Source organism: Malania oleifera, chromosome 2 (assembly GCF_029873635.1).
Source record: "Malania oleifera isolate guangnan ecotype guangnan chromosome 2, ASM2987363v1, whole genome shotgun sequence".
Classification (NCBI taxonomy): Eukaryota; Viridiplantae; Streptophyta; class Magnoliopsida; order Santalales; family Ximeniaceae; genus Malania; species Malania oleifera.
The window spans coordinates 131,555,841-131,578,345 of record NC_080418.1 but is presented as its reverse complement, the minus strand read 5'-3'; the positions used below and the strand labels follow the sequence as shown (position 1 = coordinate 131,578,345).

The following is a 22,505-nucleotide window of genomic DNA, read 5'->3' as shown; positions in this document are numbered from 1 at the left end:
TTCATTCCATCTAAATAAGGCCTCTTATGCTCCCCATGTGGCTAAGTTGTTCACTAAGGAGGTGGTCAAATTGCATGGTTTGCCAACTTCTTTAGTGTCTGGTAAGAATATCAAGTTTGCAAGTTACTTTTATAGAAGGCCCTTTGGAAATGTGTTGGACTCACTTATGTTTTCTTTTGCTTGCCATCCCCAAGTTGATGGTAAGACCAAAGTGGTCAATCGTAGTCCGATTCAGCTACTTAGATGTGCAGTGGAAGAAAAACGGTGCAATTCGGATTTAATGCTACCCCATGTTGAATTCGCTTATATAATTCTATGAATAGGTCCATTTCCTTCGCCACCAAATGCCTGTATTTCAGGGCCCAACCTTTCTTTTCTCACATCCATGATCTACATGGAGGTTAGGCAAAAACTTACCACGAGTAATTTGGATTATAAAAATGCTACAAATTTATTATTGGTGATAGTCTCATGGTTCACATTAGACCTTGAATGCTACCACAGAAATTCCTATAGGAAGCTTCATGCCCACGCCATCAGCCCTGTTTCCATCCTTAAGAAACTGGGACCTAATACTCAATTACTTGTTTTGCTCAATCATATGACTACTAGTCCAATTTTCAGAGTAGAGGATTTGACACTTACGAATTTCTAAGCCTCCTCCCTTGTCATCTAGTACTCATGTAGGGTTAGGCTGGTTAGCCATCCTTCGGAGTCCATTCGATGATGAATTCATGACTTCTCCTCAGGGTGATCTTTGGTGGTATTTGGTTCAGTGGGGAGTTTGCCCTGCTTTAGATGCAACAGCCTACATGAGTTATTGAGGATGTTATCCATCAAAGTGCACTTGAGCTTTCAGAGTTGTACCTACAATCACATTCTCCGGAGCCAGGTTTTTTCTTTCAATCAAGAGAGTATGGTGGAGGACCACATTCATGATTTAGAGTGCCTGTTCAGCATACTTATTTTCAGCATAGATTTAGGGAAAGGAGCATGAATTAAATATTTTGTTTTTGTTGTGTTATTTCCTGTTATGTTGCAGTTAGTTTGAAATTATGTGTTTTAGTGACTTGCAGGTTATTTTATATGAATACTTTGGTAGTTGAAGTGTATGAGATAATTATCAGATTTGAATGCAGAATTGTTTCCTTCCCCCCCACCCCCACGTCTCCCCTGCAATCCTCTTCCTCCTTTCCTTCCTTGTTATGCTAGGGTTAATTTGAAATTATGTGTTTTAGTCACTTGTAGGTTATTATAAATATTTTTGGTAGTCATAGTGTGCGAGACAGTTATCATATTTGAATAGACTTGTTTCCCTCTCTCTCCTGCAATCCTCTCCCTCCTCTCCTTTCTCATTTTGTTTCTCCTCCCTCCTCCTTCTTTTCTCCTCTTTCTATTTCTCCTTTGCTTTCTCTCAGTGTTTCTGCAGCTTTTCTCAACTACTATTTGAACATCCTTTTCCACCATAGGACAACATCCATAAAAGTTGGTGTGATATCATTCTGCATGATTTAGGACAACATCCATACAAGTTGGTGTGATATCAAATCATTACTCACCCTTAATCAACTTAATCACTCTTCTTTCGAAGGATATTTGATCTACATTCAGTATATTGTAAATGTCCAAACCATCTCCACCATTACAAATGCCATGCCTACATACCATGGGCCTGCTCATTCCCTATTATATCTTTTAGAGTTGCACCTCTCATCAATTATAATTCTTAACAATCTCATTTTATGTAACCTTTACTTTTTTGATATGCTGCTTCTTAGTTACCTAACATTTTAACCAATATAGCATAGCTGGTCTTGCATATACCTTTTCTTTTACTTTTAGAGGTATTCTACTACAACACAACCATAGCACTTTTTCATTTCCCAACCTGCTTTAGCTCTATGTATCACATTTTCTTCCCTTTCTACTTCAGCTAGCATAAACAATCCAAAGTCTTGAAATTTCTTGACTGTCACATTTAATATTTTCTCCACATTCCTCCTAGAATAACTAAATGTGGCAATATGCATGACTAAATGCGACAATTCACTACACCTGTAAGGCATCTCTTGCTTGAGCATGGAAGTTTACATGTGAGAATACTCAAGAACTTGTGTGCAAAAGAAACCCTTCATCAAGCTGAGGCATAAAATAATCCATTTATATTTTTCCTTGAAATTTGTAATTGAGCTCAATGATAGAACTAAACTTTTCTTTTATTTATTTTTATTTTTTTAAGATTTGGTATCAATAACTCAAAATCAACAGAGTTTATAATTGATTCCAGATTCCAAAAGAAAGAACGAGCATACATTTTTTTCCTAACACATTTCTTAGGCTCCATTTGAAACAAGGAAAACACTAGGAAAAGGAAAGGAAAATTCAAAAAATCCACTTTTCATGTTTGGTTATCAAGAAAAGAAAATTAAGAAAAAAATTAGTGAACAAAAATTTGATTTTACACATCATTAACAATTGATTTTTTTAAAAAAAAATATTAATTATATTAAAATAATTTTTCATTTTTATTAATATTTAATAATAAAAAAAGGGCAGCCCAGTGCACAAAGCTCCCACGTATGTGGAGTCCAGGGAAGGGGCGGACCACAATGGGTTTATAGTACGCAACCTTACCTTGCATTTTTGCAAGAGGTTGTTTCCACACCTCAAACCTGTGACCTCCAGGTCACACGGCGACAACGTCACCGTTGCGCCTAAGCTCCCCTTCATTTTTAACAATATTTAATATAGAGAGAAAATAAAAATGACTTTCCTTCTTATTTTCCTTTCCTTTTTCTAAACAAAATCATTGATCCAAACAGACCGCTAGAGAATGAAATATGCTACAGCTACGCCAGTTGTCTTGCTGCATGGTGTGAACACTGTGAAGTGGATTATCACAGGTTTACTCCTGCTTGACAATAAATTATAAGTGCCACATGGAATCTACAAACAAAACTGAACAAGACTTGCATCACAAAATATGATAAAAATTCAGTGAAGTTAACCCACATTGCTTGATGTTTGACATAACCCAATAACAATCTACAATGAAACAATATGGGACTCATTTTTATGGGTTAAAAATGCTTTCTCTGATGTTCGAACATTGAAGATGTCCAAATTTTTTAGTTAGTCACTTTCAAATATGAGAACAGGTCAAATTTTTCTTAATCATTAAGAACCTTGACCAACTCAAGAGGAAAAAAAAATATTCATAAAATTCATATTTTATAACCAATTCTGTAAATGCAAAATATTGATTGCAAGATCACCTGCAAGAATAACTTTTTAGCATTTCAAATAGCCCACACAGAAAAGAAGAATGATAGCACCATTGTGAACATTCAAAACTGGGTAACGCTCTAACCTGGCCAAGAACCACCATTATGGTAGTTCCATATGTATTTTTAGGGTGGCAACCAGTAACTATCCTCCACTCATGAGAATCCAATGCAGGATATGACATCTTCGAAGGCATTTGACCCACAAGGTCGTCCCACCTCTCTTCAAGGAAATCCATTATAGCCATGGACTGGTGGTAAGTTGCAAGAGATGATAAAATTGCAATGCAGTTACCCAAAGCAAACCACCTGAAGTAGGTTCTGGCTGAACTAACATTGCCTATGAAGTATCCACCCCTCGTTGGCATGAAATCAAACCCAATCTGGAATTGATTCAGGTATGACATTAAACTTGTTGAGAGCAGTATGAGAACATTCCTCTGTCTTAAACAGGTAGATGTTATTTAGCTGCTGAAAGTCTAGCCAGAAATAAATGCGCATATGGTAGGTCAAAGCCGATAATCGTTTTTCAATCATCATTATTAATTCCTTTCCATCTCCTTCATCCCGAAGTAGTTGAAGTGCTTAATGCCATGTAAAACAATGCTTGAATTTCAATTCGGTAACCTTATACACTGTAGAGCAATAAAAAAACACCATTAGATAGTGGAAATTTATCTATAATGACTCATCTATTTAGATCAAAACAAATAATTTAACTAATGCACATGAAGTATTTTCAAAACAGTACCACTGTCTTCGTGGAACATAGATACATTTATGTGTGTGTATATTCAAGTATGCATATGTGAAATCAAATAGCAGTCACACAAGTGATACACATTTCCACACCCCCTCCCTCCCCCTTCTCCTCATCCCTCGCACAAAAAAAAAAAGCCACATATATGGCCTCCTGGAATTTAGGTTCAATAAGGCAAACATATAAGAAAGTTAGGAATTAACAATGCTAGGATTTCAGAAAACAATGCACAATATGAGCTGTCCAACTGGTCAAAACTTTTCATTTTCAACTTGTTAAGACTCCTTGAGTATGCCCTTGTGCAGCTAGTCAACTACATTCAAGAATCACAATCAGAGATTCATAGGATTGCTTCTGCACAAAGGCTGTTTGATTTTCCGGAATAATTTCCTTGAAAAAACACTTGCGGCAGCTGGTTGCATCGTTAAAATACAAATGGTTCTGAAGTCTGTCTACAGGAAATCTTTACCAAGTTATTTCATATTCTCAGCTCAACTATATGAGAATACTGGGACACCAGAACTATCTTCTCTAGCAAATAACGTTCAACAGATACAGAAAGGGTCATATTTTAGGAGCATAAAGCAGCAAAACTAATTAGTCATCATCATATCATTACCATTCTTCGGTCAACCATCAGTACAAAGAAGTGTTGGAAATGTGTTGAATCCCTCAGCTAGACAGAGGGAAAGTATCAGTTTCATTCCTCTATGGAAATCAGGCATCCGAGATAGTGAATAATCTCCAGTGGCCTTAGTGTAAGTAAGAGGATGATCCACCAAAACCCAGAATCAACTGGAGCCACCCTTCCACTAGCTGCTTCTCCAAAATCTGCAATCAATGTGTCAGAGCTCCTCTAGGGATTGTGTAGAACCTTGAAGCGTGCAGGCATGACACCTTGTCCCAGTGTAAAAGAATCTATGCGCTTCACTGTTGACTGTAGATGAAGAGTCCTTAACAAAAAATGCTTCACAATATCTGGCTCATTGTTCATCAGGTATGTCATGGCACTGGGTACAAAATCTCTGACAAAGACCCATACATAAACATTGTCATCATCTTTACAACAATTGTAAAAATTAAAAAAAAAAATCAAATGAAATGAAAATGAGGCATCCTAGTTATGTTCAAAATTTAGATTCGGTAGCAGAAAAAGAATGGTCAGACTTTGATGAGTGTATAAGAATTTAAGACCACAACCCCAATCATAGATAATGACAATTTATACACACATATATTTTCAGTTTGACCACCAATTGATTCCTGAGAAAAATGCAGATAACATAAGTTAGCAAAGTTCCTAGGAAACTTTAAATTTTCTGCTGGTTGGTTCCCAAGAAAAGAAAAATCTACTGATCCAATTCTGAAAGACGTGGTTGAGCTGATTATTTTCTTTTTGTGAAAACACGCTAACAACTAATTATGTAATGTGTTTAAAGGAAGACAAAAATCATAAATAAGTAAGAGAAAATACCAAAGAATTATAAAGCATTTCAATCTATACCTGATCATAGTTCAGTGCGTCCGATGCCTGGTCAAGGGCGACAATGGTGCCAACCATATGTCCCTTGAAATAAACAATGGATTTTCTCAAATAATCTCAAGCATCACTAACCATCTAATTCCTATCTAAATGAGCCTGCCCGAAATGTGGACTGCCTTGTTCAGACTTTTGGGTTGGCGTCCAATAGATGTCAAGTGCATCCACTAATTTTGTACAATCAAGAGACTGAGTTCGAGCAGGGCCATAAGATGTTTCTTCCTCATGACTCTCGGATCCAGCATGCCTCCTGTCTTGACTTGGATGAATCTACATCTTTATCGAAGATGACGCTCTTAACCCTTTCCATTTCTAACAAAGCCGCATATATTAAAGGTTGTCTGAATTGTTCACTCCACTTGCTTTAGAACCACCATTTTGACCATTAAACCTTCTCTCTACCCTAACAAGAGGTAAATCTCATTTCTGTAATTCAAATACTCAAATCACTCTTCAAAACAATTAGACCACGATACAACACAACAACAAACCAAGCCTGGTGGGGCCCGTTACATGAATCATTTTCAAAACAAGTGAAATCTGTAAACTATGAGAATGCAGATCTTCGGATATTGACAATATCCACTAAAATCTAAATTCTGCAGCTGATTTTCAAAAGTACAGTTTGCAGAGCTTTGGGTGCACTTTTCTTAATTTTAGGATCTAATATCAATACGATTCTCCTTTTTTTTTTTTTTTTTATAAAAAAAAGCACTCTATTGAAAAGATTATATGCATGTGGCAAAAATTAAAAATTAATAATACAGGCATATATTGACTATTAAGTGGACGAATTTAGAGAATAAAGAACTGAAATGAGCAAGGAATGATTGTTACAGAAATGGGGGTAAAACTCTGTAAAGGGATACCATGTAAAGCATGAGAGTGAGCAGACGAACAAAGGTCGAAGTGGGTCTCTAATTCCAGCTTAAAGGGTTTCCATATAAGGCAGGGAGAGTGAGCCAAGACAAACAAAGGGCTAAGTGGTCTCTAATTCCAGCTTCTTCTTCTTCTTCTTCTTCTTCTTCTTCTTGGGATGCAAAGACGAGCTGGGATATGGAATAACAGACAGGCGCAGAATAGACTGGTAAGCAATCAAAGGAGCGTCCATAAAAATCGAACATTCAGATCCCTGCAAGCTTACAGGAACTTTTTAAGGTGGAAACTATGAGCCAGGGCTCCTTTCTTCTATGCTACATTGCCATCTCTCTCTCTCTCGCATGAACTTGATTATTCTCACATGGGTCAATTATGTATATTTTTGTAGTAGATAAACAGAGCATACCATGCGAGTCACCCATATGCACCTTACTTTTAATTTTTTAATTTATATATAAAAGTTGAAAAATATCCTTCCCTTACTTTTCTAGATTTTTAATTCTTACTAGTGTGGAATTTAGATTTTGGACTTTAATTTGCATAAATTATAGAGTTTTTTTTTTTTTCTAAGTCCACACAAATCAAAATTCAAATCCCAAACTCCATGAGTCTTCTCGGGATGAATATAAAAATCAAACTTAAGGAGGGTGTTGAAAATTCAATTAAACTTTTTGCTTATTGTGTTTGATAAAAACAATTGGAAAATCTTTTTTGAATTGTATGGTATATCTAAATGAATTAGTGTATCTAGGTAAATAGGCACATTAAATTTGTTAATTGTAATTAACATTGGTACATGTATAAGGCTTTATGTAAAACTTACGAGTATTTATGTATTCAAGTTATTTTATCAAGTGAATTTAAAGTTTCAAATCCATCCATACTTTCTTCATTACTCTCTGTCTATCTTGAATACTCTATTTTTCTACATTTCATTCGTTAAATAAGATTTTAATGGAAAAAAATATTTTTTAAGATTAATTTAACTATAAGTTTTTGAAAGGACATCTAATTTTTTTTCCTACATTTCATTTGTCTAATAAGATTTTATGGGAAAAAATACTTTGTATGATTGAATTAACTATAAGTTTTTGAAAGGACAATCTAATTTTCAAAAAGGAAAGTTTAAGAGAGAGAGAGAGAGAGAGAGAGAGAGAGAGAGAGGAGTGGGAATTGCCACTCTTAAGTTTCTAAAAACTCTATCTTATAATGAATCTTATGAATCAAATTCTTAAATTTTGATTTCATAGGCTACATTTTTCTAATATTTTGAAAGATATTTGTTAAAAACATTTTTATTTTGAGAAAGAATTCCATAATTGAATCACATCTAATCACAAGAAAAGATAGTAGTACTTCTCTACCATGAATAAAAATATAGATGTACCCTAACATGATATGAGTGTGCTACGGGTGTATTGTATAACCCGAGAGGACCCAGGCGACTGACTCGTGATTTCCCAATCGACTAACTCCTTCTATATTTGAAAATCTCTATGTTTTAATGTTTTCAGGTGATTGACTCCTACTTTCTCAGTCGACTGACTCTTCGAAATTTTAAATTTTAAACATAATGAGAACTTTCCAAATTTGACTTTTTGAATTCTAAACGTTATGTAAACTTGGAAAACACTCTAAGACACTTGAGGAACACGAAATATTCTTAAATAAACATCTATAAATACCTCCACAAGGCTAAAGATTCAAAAACACAAAGCAAATACAGCATTCAAGCTCTCTTGTTCTCAAAACTCTCAAAGCTCTCTTGTGCAATCAAATTCTGAATTTCTTTACTGAGGTTTGCTGGGAATCTCTCACAAAATTCTGAGCATACTCTAAATTCTTTCAATCAAGAAAGAAAGCTCACGGTGATATACTTCTAAAGGCTTCAAACTCTTTAAATTATTATTTTGAATTGAAGTATATTTTAGTGCTGAATTATTGTACTAATCTGCTCTTGAAGAGGGTGTCTTTGTACACCAAAACTTATTCTTGTTTTGTATACGATTATGGTTCTTGAATCGTTGTTAGACCAAGCATGGGGTATCGTTTGGAGAGGCGTACTCTAGCCTATTGAAGGAGAGATTGTAAGGTTGCTATTGCCCGTAAAGGAGTGGTTATAGTGGAATCCTTAGGTGGTGTTGCCTAAGGCGAGGACGTAGGCAGAAATAGCCGAACCTCGTAAAAACTCTTGTCTCACTCTCTTCCCTACTCTCATTTAAATTTCAGTTCATATTAACTGCATGGTTGGATTTTAATTTTTTAGTTATACTAAGTGGATTGGATTATAAATAAATTGAAAATTAATTTGGCTTTGGGATTGTGGAAACCAAAAAGGGAGTACATTGGTTATTCAATACTAATTACGGAGACCATAAGGGAGTATGTTGATTGGTTAACACTCAAAACTCATTAATTGAAAGTTTAATTAAAATCTAAGTTTTTGGAAGAGTGTTGGAAGTTTGAATTATACTTCATATTGAGAAAATAGGTTCACTAATACAGGGCTCTTTATCAACAACATACATAAACTCTACCTTGAGTTACTAAAGTGTTGAAACTTCGAAAGTATTGTTAGGATTATTGCTTATTGTGGTTTGTGTTGTGATTGTGTTGGTTGGATTGTATTAAATTATTGAAAGGAATTTTCAACTTGATATATTCATTCATAAAAGTTTTAATTAAGTTAACTTTCCGCTAAACTTGTAATTGAAAAATAACTTTCCTTGTGTGGTGGCTGAACTTAAATTAAGCTAAGAAAGAATCAATCAAAGAAATTTTAAAATCCCAATTCACCCCCCCCCCCCCTTGTGGCCATACACCTTACTTTTCATGTTTGATGCAACATGATAATAGGATTAGATTGGCCAAGAGGATGGGTGGGGGAGGGTTAGCCCTTTTGTGTAACATAGGGCTTACCAGTTCCTCCCTCATTTACTAGCCTAGGCCAAGTAAAAAATGAACAAGGATTCCTTGCTCATCTTCCCCATCCTACCACCCACTTGCTTTTCTTATCCATTTAAGACTTCAACCTAAAATCTCTCTCTCTCTCTTTCTCTCTCTCTCTCTCTCTCTCTCTCTCTCTCTCTCTCTCTCACACACACACACACACACACACACACACACACACACATGCACACACACTTTCACAGACACACACAGGCACACGAGTGAAGCAGAATGGTTGCAATTAAAGACTTGAGGAAAGATAGCGGTACCATCAAGCTCCTTTACAACTATGGCGGTAGGATTTAGCCTTCATCCATCAATACGACAAGCTTTGTTATGTCAACAATAGTGAGGCAATGACTACAACAAGCTTCATTTTATTGAGCTTGGATAATGTAGAAAGTTTCATTCTTCTTTATTTTTTTTCATTAGTTTCCCTATGAAAAAGATCAATCTTTTATTCCTAAGATAGGGAAGATGCATCAAATCACGCATCATAGTTAGAAGATGTTATTGTAATGGATGCTCTCTCCTTGCCCATATTTGGGAATCTATTTTTAACTTATTGTGTTCTCATTTTTCTGTTTATATTAAAAGTCGTCTCACCATTCATTTAGAAATATGTTGCCTTCAATATATGCTTCATAGCTAGCTGGTACAAGAAAAAAAAAGTCATCAATTAATAAAACAAATTACACACGTACGTACAAACACCCTGAATTGAATTGCTTTAATGTACATGCACTACATAAAGAGAGAAAGAAAGGAAAGAGAGTACAAGAGAGTTGTGGATGAATCACTATAAATAAATGAAATTTTTAATATTTCATTTGTTGTCATCCTCTTTGTCGAATTCATTAGACATATATGAGTCTGATAGGTATGCCAAATGCTTGAGTGTACTCTATACCTCTAGATGGTCACTTATATCTCAATTGTTGTCAAGCATGTACTTTGTAGTGAGCTTATAAAGAAAGTGTCGTGCTCAATGTAACAACATTTTATTATTATAGCAACAAAAATGTTGAACTATAATGCCCCAGTCCTTTGTACAAACCCCAGAGTGCTACTACACATATGTTCTACCTGTATCTGATAATCATACATAAACAACCCGCCCTAAACAAGGACAAATGAGTGTATCTCATACAGATCTGTATTCATGCACAGCGGAAAACATAAACATTCTTACAGGATTCTATTAAATATATACCAGAGTTTATTTGTATCCTTCAGTACACAAAATCCATACTTAAAACATAAATTGTATTGTACCCCCTTACATTCAACCAGTTTAACTACCCAGTATGGATACAAAAACTTACGCCTACTAACAAGACTCTACATGCCCAAGTCCTTCTGGAAGACTAGGACTGACGTCCTATAGGACCTGAAACAAAGGTTGTAAGATTGGGGTGAGACACTTCTCAGTAAGGTAAAAGATATTACATCAGCATGTGAATACATGAATTTATTCCAATTCAGAAACAGTTGCACAATATCATATTCACAATATTGTACTATAGCAAATATATAAACATAATTCAGCATCATTACAAGCAAGAGTTCCCGAGGTTAGGGTAGGGTACAGGCCCATGCACTATATGATCCCTCCACATGGTACTCAAACCTGTGACTTTACCCATTTCAGTTTTTTAAATCATGTATATGAAAATTTAGGACAATTACCAGCTTTAGAACTTCCGTAAATATGCCTAATTACCCCGTGGCACAGGTTGTGCACTGATAAACTCTAATAGGGTCCTGTTTGTGCAGGCACTATCAAGCATCACAGATATAGTCTGACTGCCCCACCTGGTTCATTATTTCACCAGTGGCCCCATACACTCCTGCAAGCCGACTATTTCGATACCCACACCGATTCACATATGTGGTTGCACTGTACATCAATTAGCAATAAAATCGCGCCTCAGGCTATTTAAAGCCTCAGATAACCTGGAGTGTCTTTCAACTCCTTTAGTAACAAGTTGTGGTCCCAATTAATCATATATATAATTTACAATGAAAATATAACAACCTGTGCAATTCTAGTAATTTCACAATCGTAATCATGCAATATTTCATGCATTTTTTCTTTCTTTAAGAAAGTGGTGTTAACCGGCACAAACACTCTCGATTCAACCTTTTTTACATATAAAGCTCGGTGATTAACTGGCACCTGTTTTGCACATTTTCAGAATGGACCAAATGGAACTTCAGTTTTGACAGTTCATTTACAAGTATAACAGTTCAGTATGTTCCACTTCATATCATATGGCATGCTCGTTTCGTCAAAAACCTCTATAAACAATATATAACTTAAAAAAAAATATCATTTGGACTGCAAACATGGGTATTAAGCAGTTCTTACTATAGTTTTAAAACAAATAAAGTAATTTTGGAAAGTTTGGAGTTCATATGCCAAAACCCCAATTTTACCAAAAATCTTAAAACTATAAAATTGTAAGAAACAACATTTATACCCGGTAAAATTTTGCAAATAAGTAGTCAACACGTGCATAAATACATAAGCTAACTTTCTAGTGGTTTAGTTTTCTAAAAAAAATTATTGATGTAAACAAATCCCCTTACCTTACCTTAATCCCGAAAACAGAAACATGGACGAATCGATCCAAAACAACGACTCAAGATTCCCAAAACCTAAAAATCGAAGAATAATACTTCACTATAGTCTTAACTACTACATAACTACTGAACCAAAAACAAAATCAAATCCTTACCTCGATTTTTGGAAAAAACTCGAAAATCCCCAAATCGAAAATCTAATCTGCTATAACTGTAGAGATTCTCCTCCTAATCCGCGTAGCGACGTCGAATTGTTGATTCCGACAACAAATGGCACGAAATCTTAAAGACAGAGAGAGAGTTGGTTCGAGTTCTAGAGAGACAGAGATAGAATGGAGGTAAATTAGCTTGGAAGTAATGAATATTTTATTTATAACTAGGTTGACCCGGCCAGACTCGTCGACGAGTTGGAGTTCTCGTCGATGAGCCGAAGAAGGTCGCTCGTGGCCGAGAAAGTTACCTCGTTGACAAGCCTGAGATTTCAGAATCTCTGAAAATCCCTCAGCATCTTCTCGTCGACGAGGCCTTGTGTCTCGTCGCCGAGCCACAAAAGAGGTTTCGTTGACGAACTATATTGTTCTATCCTTTTTAATTTCTCTCCTTTTTTCTTTATTTATTTTTCCAGATTTGGGTCCTTACATGAACTGCATTGTGGATTTTCTTAATATCTCTAAAGAACTGCCCCTGTTGCATATGTTGTGCATGAGGTTTACGTACTAGTGCCATCAACATTCAAAAATATTGCACTAACGAACCTTGCAAGGCAATTCCATCAACCCATTGTCTTCACAAAACCAACCACCAATGACTATACCCACATTCATGATCCTTATCCAAGTTCTTATCGTTATTAGTAACCCAATATCGTGCAGTTATTGGCTCGAAGGTATAATTTTGTTGTATACTTCGTTATGCAATGAGAGAGAAACATAATTTATAAGTTCACATTCAATCTTTATGTAAAGTCAATATTAAGCATGCCCATAGTTCAGTTTTTAGTAATGACAAGGTTGTCATATCTACTTTGGACGGTAAATTTGTGATGCGAACCTCAATCGACACGCGTTGACTCAACAAACAATATTGGAATACTTGCCTAAGAAAGCTAAAATTCTAATTTTGATAGAAAACTCCGACCCAACGTTTATAAATGAAACGCAAACCTAAGGTATAAAATAACAAACCTCGACCCAATGATTATAATCGAATCACGAACTGAAGGTATAAAATTTGAGTGCCACAAGGAAGAACCCTTGATAAGTTCACAAGTTCTTTGAAGAACAAGTAGAGGAAAATTGAAAACTCTCTATAGAGAAAACTTTATTGAGGTATGCATCAAGTTGTCGCATCAGTCTACATGTAAAGTTCAATAATTGATTTTGTTGTTGTGTCAATGTCATGCATGCTTCGCATGGTGGAGTTGTCAAGTCCGGTCTACATGTAAAGTTCAATAATTGATTTTGTTGTTCTATCAATATCATGCATGCTCGCTAAGTATGGGGAATGAGTGATGCAGACACCCCAATTTTAATCAGGCCTGCTCAAGAAAACCAGTGTAATATGACCTGGCTTTGAGGCCTAAACGAAACCCTTTTTCAAAATTAAAGACCCTAAGTCCCCAATTGAGTCCTTTTGATTTCAGGAAGTCAAGTCCCTCAAAAATGTCAAAAATTGGTTTGAAATTGAGTCTTGTAAATTTTTAATTCGAGTCTTGAGCTTTCGAAATAGAGTTTTCAGGTTTTAAAATGGGTTGTTAGATAGAGTCCCTTTGATTTTAACCAGCTTCTTTTAGTTAGAAAATAATTCTCTGTTATTGGTTGAGTCCTTGTAATTTCAAAACCAACTTCCCTTAGGCTAGGTATTATGGCTCAAGTCTTAAAAGCCCAAAAATTGAGTCCTTTTGAAACTAAGGTTCTTTAACTTTAGTTGATTTCAAAATTAGTCTTCTTTTATTAGGTTTTTGAAAATCCGGTCCCCGTAATTAAAGTCTTTAGAATTTTTAATCAAGTCCATTAAGCTTTAAATTTTGTCTTCTTTTTGAAAATCCATTTTTCCATTTCTTTAATGTGAGCCTAGGAATTTTTAAATTGAGATCTTTGAAATGTTAGATCCTAAACTATTTTTGGAATTGGGTCTTTAATTATGAAAACAGGATACTTGAGTCCTAAAGCCCGTTTTAATTTTGAAACTGGATACTTGTTCGGGTTTTAAGGTCATATTATTACTAGGCATTCTTTGGGTCAAAGGTGGCCAACGTGACATTTCTTTCTTGGTCAAAATTGCAAACATACACGAATGATGTCACATATTTTTATTTTTAAGGAGATACGCCTAGGGTTTGTAGAGTACAGGGTGATGCTACAAGCACTTGACACACACATATACTGAATATACATACAAAAGGAAGTGGAAGTGTACAAATATATGTTGCAATACAAAAAATGATGGGGGTAAATACACAAAGGAAATACAAAAACCAAAAAGAAAACAGGAATGCAAAATTTTGAGCCCTCCAATCCACTGCTGCCATTTGGATACTCCGTAATGACCCCAACTCGCCACATGAGCCCGAAGTGCTACTTTAGTAACATTTGTGTACCTAATACCTTATTCATCATATATAAATCACATATACGTAGCAGAAATAAAATATAAAATTCTTAAATTACGTTACCAGAGTTCTATCTATCCTTATACACAAATATATCCACTTTCACATAATTACATACCATAAAACTAAACAAAAATAAAATTTCTATCTATACACTACCTATATAAAATTTACCCCGCTAGCTCGTCTCCTCTAGCCTGCTAGACTCGATCTCTAAGATTTCCTAAAACGACAGATTGTAAAGTAAGGGTGAGGCACAACTGAGTAAGGGAAATACTAAGTTAATGTTAGTGTGTGGCCAACATGCATTTAGTGTACAGAAAATAACTAGTTCACTAAGTAGATAAACACATTTATGAAAACATTCTGCTCTAATACCATTATTACTACTAGGGCACTCGCCTTCCTCAACAAGCCCTCGAAATTATCTTATTAATTATTCGTATTCACATAAATTAATAGATACGCATATAAGACACTCCCTGTGACAAACATGTCATTTACTTCCCCCATGGCACGGGTTGTGCAGCCCGAAGGCTGGACTAATGTCCTGGGGGATCCACCCAAACAATAGTCATCTATACTCTCCGCTAACATACTTCGCGGGTATACGCAGCTCCAACTGCTGGTCCGATTGCCCTCACCCAGGGGGGTGCAGTCACCTCACGTAGGCAAATCGGACAAGGCCACCCTACACCTCTCAGCACGGGTGTGGGCACACATGACCACATAACAAATCTCTAGCAACAGTATTGTGCTCACAATACACTGGTCCCCAGGGTTCCTAAATCATATCATGCAATTTAGATAAAAGAAAATACAATTTAAAACATCATTTCACATATATTTATTGTTATTCCATAAACCTAGCCCCCGGCCAAAATACAACCCGGCATATAGCCATTAATTAAAACTTGGCCCTCGGCCGTCATACCAAATTCCTGCATTATTCACAAGCAATTCAATTATTTTTGCAACAATGCTAGTATTTCACAAATAGTTCCAGTATTTCGCAAACATTCTCAAATCCAGTTAAACAATAAGTCCTACCAAATAATCACCGGCCGCACGATTTTAACATTTAAACATAACCATACAAACAACCAAACTTTCCACCATTCGTTTCTATTCAAAATACCACACCATATATCCTAAGTTTGTAAAATCCATTTCGAACGATTGATTTTCAAAATAACCTTCAAATTCCCAAATGAATAAATAAATAAATATATTTATATAAACATAACAATTAAATTGATTCAAATTTCATAAAATTACTGACTTAACTTAATCCCCTTACTTGATTCTTGAAAAGCCCACTAACACCCCGGCCTACGCCCCAGGCGTTCAAAAACCCCTAAAACCCTATAATTCAAATTTCACTACATTACTCATCACAATCCCTAGAGTAACTTTCCCTAAAATTCTCCTAGGCTCTGAATACCCTAAATAGCATAATAAAGCCTAAATTATTAAACTTACCCCCGTTTTAGGATTGGTAACACAGAGCTTTAATTTGAAAACCCGCTCCGGTTAGATTGTAGAGAATCTCCTCATGAATGTCCTGACAATTTCCATTCATTAATTGGGCTCATGGTTTAAGAGAAATTAAGGTAAGTTTGAGAATTGGTCTTACCCCAGGAGATATGCCTACGCTGCTCTCATGACAGATCCGCTAAAGTAGGATTGTCAATGGCGATGATAGAAACCCAACGATATTTTCGGATTTCCGATCAGCCGAATATTGGAGAAGAGATTGAGAAGAGTGGGAGAGAGAAGACGGAGGAGATGAAGGGGGCGCCTCTGTTCTTTCTTCTTCCTGAAGGATCTCAAGATCCTTCAGGCTCATATATATATATATAATATCATTAATATTTTTTAAAAAAATTTAAAATTTAAATTTAAATTTAAACTTTTTAATAATAATTAATTAAAAAAAAATTTTAGGATCACTACATACTCCAAGCTCACCTACACACAAAAAGAAAAGAAAACACATCAACAAATGAAATTCATAAAAGAAAATGCAATCACATGCGTAGAATAAAATTGGTTACATAATTATTCCTTGCCAACTCAGGGGAAATCTGTTAGGAAGGCAAAATTGACGCCAATTGAACCCCCCTCCCTGTAAATGGGGGGGCTCGCAATGTAGCTCGGACACAAAGAGAAACTGAGCAAAACTTTGTAGAAATTGAGAAGGAAAAGAAGAGAATTAGAGAAGGGAGATTCTACAAAAAATTGAGAAAATCTTAAAGGTTAGAGAAGCTCTGCGAAGTTGCAAAGAGCAGAGTAGAAGAAGGACAAAGCATTACAATGGAACTCTACAGAGGTTGAGAGCCGAGAGCATTAGAGAATTGCTGAAACAAAGAACCGAACTCAGAAGCTCACCCAAAGTAGACACACCGGAAGTGGAGCAACCCTCAAGGATTACCCTAGGAAATTCCTGACGCTCGGAATTCACACACAGACAGACACAGAGGACCGGAGGAGGAAATAGGTTAAGGTAAGATTTCCGAATTCCATTCCTATTTTTGTTTGATCCATATAGTGAATTTGTATGTGAGTGTGCATACAGGTGTCTAATCTCAAGTTTTGGGTTCTTGTTTGAACCTAAACACAGAGCATTCCCGAACTCGTACTTGAAGTCCCAAACCTAAACCCAAACTTGGATTCGGGTTCGAACCATTTGAACTAACCCCTGACCTGAATCCAGGTCCATTTTTCCTAAAACCAAACCCATTCGCCAAACCCAAGACCCTCCTGTAACTCTTAAACCCGCGGCCCATTATAAACCTTTAGCCCAATGTGAAAATAAACCCGACCTGGCTTTGTTTCTGAACCACCCCAAAGCTCATTTTAAGTTTTCAGCTCCAGCCCATTTTCAACTAACACTACTCCCTTTTATTTAACTGAGGCCCATACTTATGTGTAAAATCACTAGGCGCATACTTATTTTTAAAATCACCCGACCCAGCTCACTTTTAAAATGCCTCGGCCTAGCTTAATTTTAAAATACCCCGACCCAGCTTATTTTTAAAGGAAACCGACCCAATGTCAAATTTCAACCCTAGGCCTAAATGACCCAAAGCCCACACGTGCCATGCCACATGCGTGACCTAGCTCACTCGGGTCCACCCAAGTTCCCATGACTCACCCCGAGTTAACTTATATGAGTCAACCTTGATGCCACTCACTGGGTCATAACGAGTTGACTCGTCATCACCCCTGATCCCGAAACCTAACTCCACTTACTAGAAACCCTTACTAAAACATTGACAACCAAATCACCAGAATATTAGGCAACAATCATCAGGTCCTCACAAAATCCGAATCATAATTTTCAGATCACATATCAACAAAACACAAACATAAATAAAGATCAAGAAAAAGAGAAAAACAAAAAAGGACATATCTTTTCGGTGGACTTCGAATGGGCCTCTTTGAGATCCATTCTGATCACCTCCCTCAAAGTCCTCAAGAGCCTCGCCGCCATGGTACCATCCTAAGAATGCTTCTGGGTTTCCTGCATTTCGCCCTTGTTATGGCAAGTGAAGCCAAATGCTTCAATATTTTACGTGGTGAGAACGTCTCTGTTTGGCTCAAGGAAATCAAAGAAGATAAAGGGGGAGTTAGGGTCATCGTTCGCTAATGAAGGAGTTTAGAATGGGTATAGGGAAAACAGAGAGTGAATGGAGCACGGAAGTTCTTAGGATTCAGAGAAATGAAAAGGTAGGGTTTCTGAGAACCCTCAAGGAAGAATAAGAGTTGAGAAAGATGAAGAAAGAGAGAAGTAAGAGGGGTTAGGGTTTCAGGTTTCGTTCAGAGAGGGATTTTTGACTAGAGTGGAAAAATGAGGAAAAAAAAAAACGGTTTAGGTATGTGTTACCTCGGAGCCACAGGGTCGTGATGCGTGGCATTCCACTATCTGTTCGATGAAGGAGTAACGTGATTGAATCTCAGCCATCCACACTATGCTTTTTGTACATGGTACAGATTCGACCATGTAGGCAATTTTTGTGCACCCTTTTGACAACCGCATGATCTAGGCCTCCCCGCACGGCTGTGATTTGGCCATGTCATCCATCTGAGCGCATCTCACTAACATCGTCTGATTTCTAATCTCCTTCAACGGTCAGGATAGCCTTGCATTAGAAGTATCATGAGTGCTTGCTCCCTCGAGCTCTGCTTCCCCGGTTCGTTGTGTGACACATGGCATCCTTGTCCCCCTCGTCATCAATGCATGATGCGGTTTCCTAGCAACTGTAGGATCTATAGTGTCTGTCTATGCCCTATATTAAACCACGTCAATGATCCAGAACCATTTCCCATCCTCTATTGGATCAACACTCCTCATCAATGGCCATGATCACCCCAGGGCAAAAAAATTTTCGAAATCCGCTCCACCATTCGCTGGCCAACAAGTGGAAATCTTTTCTTGTGTGCACAGAAGCCGTCCCATTGCTTCTCCAGATCAGCAGCCACGGTTTGGCCACGCATCTGATCCAAGCCACATGGAAACCTGTTCTCCACGCACGGAGGGGCATGCGTGCCCTTCCTATAGCCGTTAGATCCCCCTCATGCCAATGATCGTGATGAGGCCACACAGACCATCTAGACTCATCCCCGAACTCCTCTCGCAACGCAATGAATGGTCTTGACCAGACCCTAAATTGGTTCCCCCTAGATCGGTCAAAGTTTGACCAGTTTTTCCTCTCCTGAACTAGTTTCCACCGTTTCTTCTTATTTTGTTCATTTTATTTGTTTTAATAATTCAAAAATTCACAAAAATCAGAAAAAAAAAAATCAAAGAAATTATAGAAAAATTCTAAAAAAATATTTTAAGGCTAGAAAAATATTTTTGGCACTTGAAAAATAATAAAAAATTATTAAAAAAAAAAGCTACAAAAAAAAAAAAAAAAACATTTCTAGGTTAGAAAATTGCTTTTGGTACTTTGAAAAATCATAAAAATTCACAAAAATACCAAAAGTCATAAAAAAATTCATAAAACCCAGGAGAAAATTTTCAAAATATTTTGGGACTTGATTATTTTGCTTTAATTGTTTTTTTGTTATTTCAAAGTTTGGGGAAAATATGAAAAATATAAAAATTAGAAAATAGAGAAAAATCAGGAAAATATTTTGAGCCTTGAAAATCATTTTGACACTCTTTTCTATCTAAAATAAATTCGAAAACCTCTCGGGATACTATTTTCATACTTATAAAAACCCTAAAAATTTCAAAAACCCAGAGAGTGTATTTTGTACCGTATTTTGTCGATTTTCTCATTCCGATGATTTAAAAGGGAGGCATGAGCTCTTCGGAGTACGGTATGTCCTGGTTATGAGGGAATACTTATACTGTATTTATTTTGTGCATTTTCTTTGATTTTTGAAAGGAAGTAATTTTTTAAGACTTATTAAATTTAATTTTTGGGATAATTTTCGATTAATTAGGTACCGTTCGTAAGAATAGGTGTGTAGGGGGTGCTTATACCTTCCCCTTACGTAACCGAACTCCTGATCCTGGCTCTGGTAACGCAAACCGATTCTACCATTAATGAAATAGTAATCAAGTGTTCTAACCACACTAAAAGGTTAGTGTCGACTTCATCACACCATATTTTCCACGAAATGTCATTTTAAAACCACCTTTTAAAACACCTCTCATCCAGTTTGCATTCGGAAATGTCGCGACAAGCGAAATTAAATGTTACACATTTTTCAAAGCATGCAAGTGCTTGAGTTGTCAGTCACAATTGGGTTGTGTGTTTCTTCGTGTGGTAGAGTTATCAGGTCTAGTCTACGTGTGACATTCAATAATTGATTTTATTGTTTTGTCAATATCATGTATGTTTATTGAGTATTGGGAATGAGCGAAAGGAATTGTTACACATTTTTCAAAGCATACTCATGCTTAAGTTGTTAGTCACAATAGGGATATCATGCCCGCTTCACATAGTAAAGGTGTCACGTTCGGTCTATGTGTGAAGTTCAATAATTGATTTTGTTGTTCTGGCAATATCACGCATGCTTACTAAGTATCGGGAATGGGTGAAATGATACTCGTGCTTGAGTTGTTAATCACGATAAGGTTGTCTCTGGTCTATGTGTGAAGTTCATAATATGAGCTACTTTGGAGTTTATTTAAATTATGGTCATATTCGTACTTCTTCTAACAACATTTACATTTACAATATGAGTTCTTCACGTCGCAACATGTCAAGTATTCATCACCGTTCGGTAGTTCATACACTCCAAATGACTAATTTTCTTCGATAAGGAGATATTGCAACTTAGGGGGCCATTTTTATTATTCATTAAACCCTCATGAAGCTAACTCAGTATGTATTATGTCAACTATGAATGCAGAGTATAATATCATTTGCAAGAGGTAGGGAAGTTGGTAGAGCAGTTATGATTATTAAATGTTGTCATCCCTAAATGCAAGATACTTTCTATTCGATGGGTTGACTACTTATCGAAGAGATGAGCATTGAACATGATACAAGAGGAGAACAATTGTACGTGTGTTTGTAACAATCATTTCGAGAAGATATACTCTATTATGACTTTTATGACTCGTGGTAGCAAGGAGGAAGTTGTTGCTTCTGTTTCTAATTACTCATCTTGTAGATATGGCACGTTAATGTTTGATGAGGATTAGTGTTACAACTCAGTGGATGAATTGTTTATGTTATTTTTGCAATGTTTTGTTATTGTATGTTTGTATCTCAAATATAAAGCTATGTTTTGATGTTTCCTTTCTATGTTTGCTCTATTAAATGAATTAATAAGTTCACGTTAATTATTAGAGTATACACAACGAAGTTACAATGAAGAAATAAAAAAATTGATTGCCTTTTATTAATCTAGAATAAAAGTACATAATTACTGTAAACAAAAGAACAAAAAAAAAAAATTATGTCCAAAAAAAAAAAAAAAAATTCAATCATGTCCCACAAAGTAGGCGTCTCCTTTGTCTTTATAGTCACACATGTTGGCTGCTCAGAGGCGTGCGGATCCACTACATCTGTGGCCACATCGTTCATATGTTGCAGTCTCCCACCCTGATTTGCATTCTCATCGGCATAGGATGTCTCCAGGATGTCCTCATGTAGGAAGGCATCAACTACCGGCATTTGACTGAATAGATCGAATGGGATCGGTGATGAAACTAAGAATGCTGGTATATGTCACAGGTAGATCGGGGGTGGAAATGAGGGAATGGAGTGTAGTGGCTCTGGTATGTACAGTGTACTACTGGATGCCCCATATAGATCTTGAAACATCTACATCAAGATATGTGGCCTCTACGACTACAAAATAGAAGCCTCAGCGTGCCAGGGGGAGGTATGTGGTGGTACAACCTGCTTTTCCTCTCGTGCTATATCATCCTCCTATTGGAACTATTGCAGCTTAATTGGTCCTCCCTCATGTCCTCCAATGCAGCCCCGCATCACCTTCAAGGCCCAACACGACCTCTCATTCAGTAGTTGCAATGTTATCACCGACTGCAACATCATCATCTCCTTCATCATTATCCACTCGTGACCCCTGTGTAAGGGCAACCCTATAAACCAAGCATCGAGCCTTGTCCGCCATGATTTTCATGCAAGACGTTGTCCTCAATTTGGCCAAACACACCTAAACACAATCAAATAGCTAAATATCCCCATAATATGCTCCTGTAAGAAGAAGTTATAAGAAAATTAATTAGTTGGGGAGAACAATTGTATGTTAAATAGAGCAACTGCATAACTTATTCACTCACCACTATCATATGCAGACTAGCGACCTGCTAATAAATCAAATAATGATGGACCAATACCATTGACTGTATCCATCCTTGTCCCTCAAAGGGGTAGGCCTAGGGACGAGGTTCTTTATCAGTGT

The 22,505-nt window shown here is 36.5% G+C and overlaps 1 pseudogene; it reads right to left on the bottom strand.

The window, feature by feature from the left end:
• Window positions 1–3,259: 3,259 nt before the first annotated feature.
• Window positions 3,260–21,751, bottom strand: LOC131148374 (probable alkaline/neutral invertase F; annotated as a pseudogene).
• Between the last annotated feature and the right edge of the window lie 754 nt (window positions 21,752–22,505).